The sequence below is a fragment of the Nelumbo lutea genome, chromosome 6, assembly GCF_056320005.1.
Source record: "Nelumbo lutea isolate HS-2025 chromosome 6, American lotus-T2T, whole genome shotgun sequence".
Taxonomy (NCBI): domain Eukaryota; kingdom Viridiplantae; phylum Streptophyta; class Magnoliopsida; order Proteales; family Nelumbonaceae; genus Nelumbo; species Nelumbo lutea.
Window position 1 is genome coordinate 41,158,683 of NC_142689.1, and position 7,992 is coordinate 41,166,674.

Below are 7,992 nucleotides of genomic sequence, written 5' to 3' on the forward strand. Positions count from 1 at the left end.
TAGCATCACCCAAAAGAGAGCAAGCTTTTAGAGAAGTAGTACGTCAATTGCAAATTTCAAGTTAAAAAAAATTGATTCTTGATTGTAAGACCCGATTGGACTTGATATACTTGATGCTTAGTGTTGTTTTAATTTATAAAGATGTATTTCATCAGTTGAAAAATGAGAGCCTTTGTATAAATGCTTGCCAACTCATAAGGATTGGGGTTTAGCTAAAGAGATTTGTGAGAGGTTGCAAGTATTTTATAATGTGACTGAAATATTTTTAGGAATAAATATCCAACGGAAAACAAGTTCTTTCCATTGATTTGTGAGATTAGACTTTCATTATCTTAGTAGCTCTCATGTTCTAATGAGATTATTAGAACAATGGTATCAAGTATGTTGGTTAAATTTGACAAGTATTGGTGCATCATTGATGGAGTAATGGCTGTAGCATCTATTTTGAATCCAAAGTTCAAGTTGAAGCTATTAGAGTGTTTCTTTCCTAAACTTTATGAAAGTTTTGCTTCAGATGAAATTATGAGGATTCGTCAACTTTGTTATGATTTACTCCATGAGTATCAATCAAGATCTAACTCTAGCAAGAATACTCATTAATGGAAGGGAATCTCTTCACCTTCATCTCATTGTCCAACAATGAATGGTTCTATAGATTCCAATTTTCTCTGTGGGCATGATTCATTTATTGATGATTCTGATGATATGACAATGAAATCTGAGTTGGATCATTATTTAGAGGAGAAGTCTTGCCAAGAGATCCAGATTTTGATATATTGGCTTGGTGGAAGTCCAATGAAATCAAGTATCCAACATTGCAAAAGATTGCTAGGGACATTTTAGCTATTCCCATTTCAACTGTGGCTTCTGAGTCTACTTTCAGTACTGGTGGTAGATTGGTGAGTCCTTATCATAGTAGACTTCATGTTGAAACTTTGGAAGCATTAATGTGTGCCCAAAATTGTTTATTGAAGCAAGTACAAGGTATTGGAATTAATATTATAAACTATTATTTTCTTTTAGTTTTATTTTATTGTCTTTTCTTTTTAGGTGTTCATTCAAAAGTTATAGATGCATATTACCACATAATTGAATATGATTTTGATGTTGATAAGGTAATAAATATGCTTCTTAATTTGATTATTGATGTTCATGAATTTTGTTATTCTTATTTATATTTGTATCGATAATTACTTTAATTTTTGCAGGAAAGTGTCTTGACAATTCAATCTCAATCAAGTCTTATTACTTGAATGTTTAATGATGCCATGATAAACCATGAATGGGTTGTTTTGAAGTTAAACTATTTTTTAATTTAGTACATTTTACTTGGTGTTGAATGTCAGACAAATTTTAATTTCAATGTTGGTGGTGTTGTAGGTTGACCAGTTGGTCTTTTTTTTTCCTACTTTTTTCATGGTTAATGTATTTAGATTTCAGAAATCAAACTATTGTTCAGCATTCTCTTTGTTTCTCTTACTTTGTAAGAGAAAGTTTTAGCGACTATTTATGGTGGTTTGGATGGAGTTTTGCAACTCAAATAGGTTGGAGTTTTACAAAATGTGGGAACATACACATAACTCGATGGGTTTTTGATAAGATGGCATCACCCTTAAGCATCCGACGTCCTCTCCTTGTTTTCTACTCCTTGATTCTCAGTTTCCTTTAAGTTTAGTTCTTTTCTTCTTTGTTTTCCTTTTTCTTTTGGTAATATTCAATTTCTCGTTGAAAAATTAAGATGAATGCTTCATTAATAAAGCATCATAGAAAGTTCAAAACATCTCCTAGCAAGAGACTTTTCTTGGGTCCATCTAGGAATGTGTGTTGGATTTGATCACTTAATGTTAACCCAAGATAAGCCCCCTTGAAGTGCATTCATGTGATGTGTGTTCTTGCTGGCTACTTGATAGAATTTATAGATTTTGGATTCTATTTTGCTTTCTGGCATCTGTTTATTTGAAATTATGCTACAATGACTAGTTTGTTTGATCAAGAAGATCAGGCCCAGTTGCAGAAGGTGGTCTGCAAAGCCTAGCAATTTGTAGAGAGCAATTTCAGATGTGCCCACCTCCTGTTTAGCTATAGCTCTGCTACTCAAACTTGTTCTTGGGCATGAACCATCCTTTATCAGAACAATCTTTCACTTCTACAATTAGTATGGATGGCTATCACTACTCCGTCTAGGAAAGTCTAGCCACTTGGGATGATTTCTCCATATTCTCTTCCAAGAGGAAGTGGGATAAGCCAAAGAGTGCAGAAGTGGGCACAAGATGCGTCACAAACCAAGGATTTGTCACTGCTCAAAGCGAAGGTATTATTCCTCATATACTTTCCTTCCTCCTATTTTTGACTTGTATGCATGTGTAAGAACGATTAATGTTGCTAAACACATTTCTGGTAGTGATTTTCTTCTTGAATTGCTTAATTTCCTATGCTAACATTTAATTTCTTCATAGAGTTTTCCTTGAAGCTCTCTGTTTGAGACTTCTATGAGTCGTCTTAGGAAATGCAATTAATTGTAGTTTGTTATTCTCTGGTTCATGCAACTACTTTGATTACTATAATTTGTGGCTTTTCATTTTTTGCCTATTGTAATGATGATTTTTCCTATTCCTATTATTTCAGTACTTTATCTTTTTTCCTTGGTGGTAGGAAGCTGAGGATAAAGAAAGCAATCAAAGTTAAGTAGCAAGCTAGCAAATATACCTCAAGATGATTTCTCATGGAGAAAATACGAACAAAAGCCCATTAAAGGATCTCCATATCCAAGGTATGTTAGTATTTCTCATCAGTCCTCCCTTAATTGAATTCTTCTATGCAAAAGGGATTGTTGGGTGTAGCATTTTGTTTCCATTTCATAAACATATACCTTAGTTTCCATCAACAAAAGGAGTTTACATGTCATCCAGGACATATGCTTCCTATCTTTTAGATTTTTAGATATAAAGTTGGGTATCTTCAATTGTTATATATTATGCACCATCCACCAAATGGATGCATGGAAGATTTGATCATGGAATATATAAGTTTAGTTGACAAAGAGACTATTAATAATTTAATATTTATGCTTCTTATATATATAATGATAAGATTGCAGAGTGAGGCCTACAAGCTGATAGCAGTATTGAAGTTCCTTTAATGGCTAATGGACCAGCTTGTAGTCATGTCAGAATGGTGGATGAGATGAGGCTTGGAAGCTCTTTCACAGTATGATCCAAGATGTGCACATACATATCTCGTTAGGAATTTGGGTCTCTGATGGGGAATTCATCCCCGTCAGGGTCGGCGACGGAGAGGGGATTCCTTACCCTGTTAGGGATCCGGGATGGGGATGGGGGGTGATTTGGGGGTCGGGGTCGGGGATGGGGGATGTAATCCCCACCCCAAACCTGCCCTGTTTCCATTCCTATTCATGAGCATGGTGAGCCAGCCAATTCGTAGCTTGATTTGCTTCACGAAAAACATGCTTGCAGATGATCCCCTTTCCGCACCTCTTCTTGAGCTCCTAGCAGTCTTGAATGACACTCAGGTTCCACGTGCATGGACTAGACTTGTTAAGACAAGATATCACTATTTTGGAATCACCCTCAATTATAAAAAGATTTTTTTTTAAATTTAAGGCCAAATTATGGGCTTACCAAGCAGCCCAAGTTTCCGCCCTATTAATGGAGACAAAATCCAATTTATAAGCTTTAATATCCAAAACTGCACCCAAGTGACTCCTAGCAAGAGCTACAATGGTGCACATACCATCCTCCACTTGAGAAGCATCAAAGTTAATTTTAATCACACCCAAATCAGGGGGATCCCACCTTATATAGCTACAATCTTTGGTTAAATTTTCACCCTTAGATTTATTTGTACACTCTTGAAATTCCATAAGCGAGCCAAGGACATTATCAATGACCTTACATTGAGGAATCAAATGATTCTTAAAATCCCTCAAATTTCTATTCTTCCACAGATGCCATAATAAGAATACACATTTTTCCTTTTGCCATTCCTCCTCGAGCATCAAACTCTTTAAAAGTCCAGCCACCAGTCTTTTATGGACATGTCTTGATCTTCAAGCCCTTGAATAGTTGCAAGGATAATCCCCCAACAATTCCTTGCAATAAAACATTTTCTAAAAATATGATCCACATCCTCATCTTCACGACAAATAGCACATCCACCATCGATATTGAAACCCTTGGTCTAAGAAGAGACTTAGAGGGAAGCCGATTGTTCAACAATAGGAACATAAACACTTGAAGTTTTGATGGGCACTTTAGCTTCCAAATGTTCTTATTCCAATTAAAACTATTTATTGGATTAAAAATAATACCACATTTCAATCTATAGGCAGAATTTGATGAAAATTTGCCATTAGCATTAAACCACCACACTAATTCATCCTCTTTTGACTCTGATGGGATGAAAATAGTTTTGATCTTCAGCCAAATATCATATGAAAAAATACTGCATATTTTCTCTTTATTCCATATTTTCCTATTTTGATCAATCACATCACTAAGAGTCCCTCATTAACAATGTTTCCTTGAGGAACCAAATCAACAATAGCTTTATATACAATCCATCTATATCTCCAAAAATTTACTGATTTACCATTACCAATTTCCCAGCCCAAACCCTTCATAAGAAGTTCTCTAGCCCAGAGGGACCCTCTCCAAGCCCACAAGGTACTTTTCTTTGGAATTTGAAAAGATCTCATAACAAATTGAGGAATCATATTGATAATAGAGTTAAGAAGAGTGATTCTTCTATCCATAGAAACATAATTATTTTTTCAATTAGCCAACTTACTAACAATTTTCTCACAGAGATCATGAAAAGTGATTTTTGTGACCCTGCCCGTATAATGGGGGCTCCTAAATGGGATTTATATTTTGCTTCGAATGGATATTTCATAATTTTAGCTAAAAGTTTCCTGAATCTCACGGGCATGTTTTCAGAGAAAATAACTGAAGATTTTGCAAAATAATTGTTTTTAAATATTTACTTTTATTTATTTTGACCCACAATTTTTTTTTTCATTAGTAATAATTTTCCAACCTAATTTTGCAAGGTTGGCTTCATTAACCCAAACAAGGTTCTTAAGGCCTAAACCATCCTTATCTTTAGGAGTGCAAACTCTTTCCCACTTCATTAGGTGAATTGGCTTCTTGCCTTCAAAGCTGGACTAGAAAAAACCCCTTTGAGTTCTATCAATCTCCTCAATCATATTCTTTGTGATTTGAAAAGATCTCATAACAAATTGAGGAATCATATTGATAGTAGAGTTAAGAAGAGTGATTCTTTTATCCATAGAAAGAAAATTCTTTTTTCAATTAGCCAACTTACTAACAATTTTCTCATTGAGGTCGTGAAAAGTGTTTTTTGCTTCAAATAGAATTTTCATAATTTTAGCTAAATGTTTCCTGAATCTCATGGGCATGTTTTTAGAGAAAATAACTAAAGATTTTGCAAAATTAGGGTTTTGACCCAAAGCCTTAGCAAAGACATCAATGATTCCTTTGACTTTAAGACCTGCAGGGATAGTAGCTTCAGCAAAAATAAGTCAATCGTTAGCAAATTGCAGAATGGAAATCTTAGGAGCACCTCTAGAAACTTTATAGCCAATAGGGTTTCCCATTGTCAAAGATTCTTACTCCAACATTCTAGCAAAGGTTTCAACACAAAGAACAAAGATGTAAGGAGAAAGAGGGTCCTTCTGTCTTATTCCTCTAGTGGGGTGAATTTCTCGTGGGCTTTCCATTAATTAAAATTTGGTAAGATACTATTTTGATACATTCCATAACCTAATTTACCAATTTCTCATGGAAACCAAATTTCCTTAAGACTTTCTCAATAAAATTTCATTCCAATCTGTCATAAGCTTTCTCCATGTCAATCTTGTAGGCCATCACCCCAACTTTACCATTCTTCTTTTTCACAGAATGCATCATCTCATGATCAATAAGAATGTTATCATTGATTTGTCTATTAAGAACAAATGCACTCTGATAAGGGGAAATGATTTCATCCAACAGAGGTTCGATTCTATTAACTAGAATTTTGGAAATAATTTTATAAATAACATTACATGGACTTATAGGTCTAAAACAATCCACTAATTTTGCATTTTACTTCTTAGGAATAAGTGAAATGAAGGTTTTGTTGAGAATCCTACATAGCTTTCCCGAACGAAAGAAAGCTTTCACCACTTTGCACATAGACTTCTTAACAATAGTCCAATATTTTTTAAAAAATAAAACATTGAGACCATCATGTCTCGAAGCTTTAAGATCTTTCGTAGAGTTGAGGGCATAGAGAATCTTCTCATCAGTAACATCCCTCTCAATATCATTGTTTTGATCATCACTTATACAAGGAGTGATCATCACTTATCAAATTGCTTACAAAAATAATCAGCAATTTCATTCTGATCATTTATTAATATTCCATCCTCGTCTTTGATATAGACAATCCTATTTCTAGCCCTCCTAATTATAGCCATTGTATGAAAAAATTTGTTATTCCTATCCCCTAGATTGATTCAATCAATTCTAGATTTTTGGGCCAATAAAACTCCTCTTGCTTAAGGATATTATTTAATTATTTATGAAGAGCCCTCTTTAGGTTGGGTAGTGAGGAATTATTCATTGAATCAACTTGTTGCCTTTTCACCTCCTCCCTGTCTCCTGAGGATATTCTCTTTTCTTTTGAATATTTTACCAAATTTATTTCTATTCCAATCTTTAAGAACTTGAACTAATTTGTTTATTCTCCTTACAAAATGCATAGCTCTAGTACCATTCGTCTCAAAGTTCCAAGCATCTTGGATAGTTTTTTCTAAATTTGGGTCTAAACACCACATAAACTCAAATATAAATGGCTTAGGACCAAATATAGCCAATGAATCCATATTAAGTAATAAAGAAGAGTGATCAGAATCCAAGAAAGGGAGATTAATGAGACTAGAATTAGGGAACATCATCCTCCAAGCCTCATTAACAAGCACCCAATCTAAACACTCCCACATAGTCTTATTTTTTCTAGTAAACTGCAACCCTTTCATTTTTAAGTCCATGAGGTTATAGTCATCAATAATGTCATTAAAACTTTGGACTTGGTTGTATCGAACTTCTTTTCCCCCTCTCTTATCCTCTCTTTTTCTATATGAGTTAAAATCACCAATGAGAGACCATACTTCATTAATATTGTTGGAAATATCTCTTAACCAGCTCCAAACAATTCTTTAATCTATTTTACTAAGGGGGGGGGGGGGGCATAGATGAAGGTGCAAAAACAATATTTATTGGAATCAAAATTAGTCACAAAGATAACTTGGAGATTACATAAACTTTTATTCCAAAAGAGCCACAAAATTAACAATCATAAAATCATAAAAAAGAAATGATTTGGCTATTTTGTTAGATCTTTCTAGATTTGTTCTAGTCTCCATAAAAAAGCAAACACTAGGCTTATGGATTCTACTGAGATCCCTAACTTGTCTCTACAAAGATTGCCTCCTTGCCCCCTCTCACATTCCAACTAATTACCCTCATTGACAACAGTTTTGATATTCGCACCTATATTGTCCATTTCCAGAAGGGCAATTTCCCTATCAACATCAATATCTTGTTGCACCATAATATCCTTACCTCCATGGCTAAGGGAATCAAATCCAAAGTTCATGGAGTTATCTTTAGTATCACCACTTTGTTGGTCATTCCATATAGTCTCCATATCCTGCCCATTGTTCCCCTCTTTATTATGTTTATTCGGGGGGGGGGGGGGGGTTAGGTTCAGTTGGTTTGATAGTGGCATGGCTTGCATTGATGAATCAGGTTCTACTCAGCTCAAATCTATTGGAGGGGTCTCTTGATCTCTTAGCCACCCAGGATTTGTTCTTGTTCAGCCCATACCTGTCTTTTTTTCTCTTTCTAACTGCTTAAAATTCTGGGAAGGAATCCCAACGCTGGCAGCTTTGTGACTCTGAAACCTTCT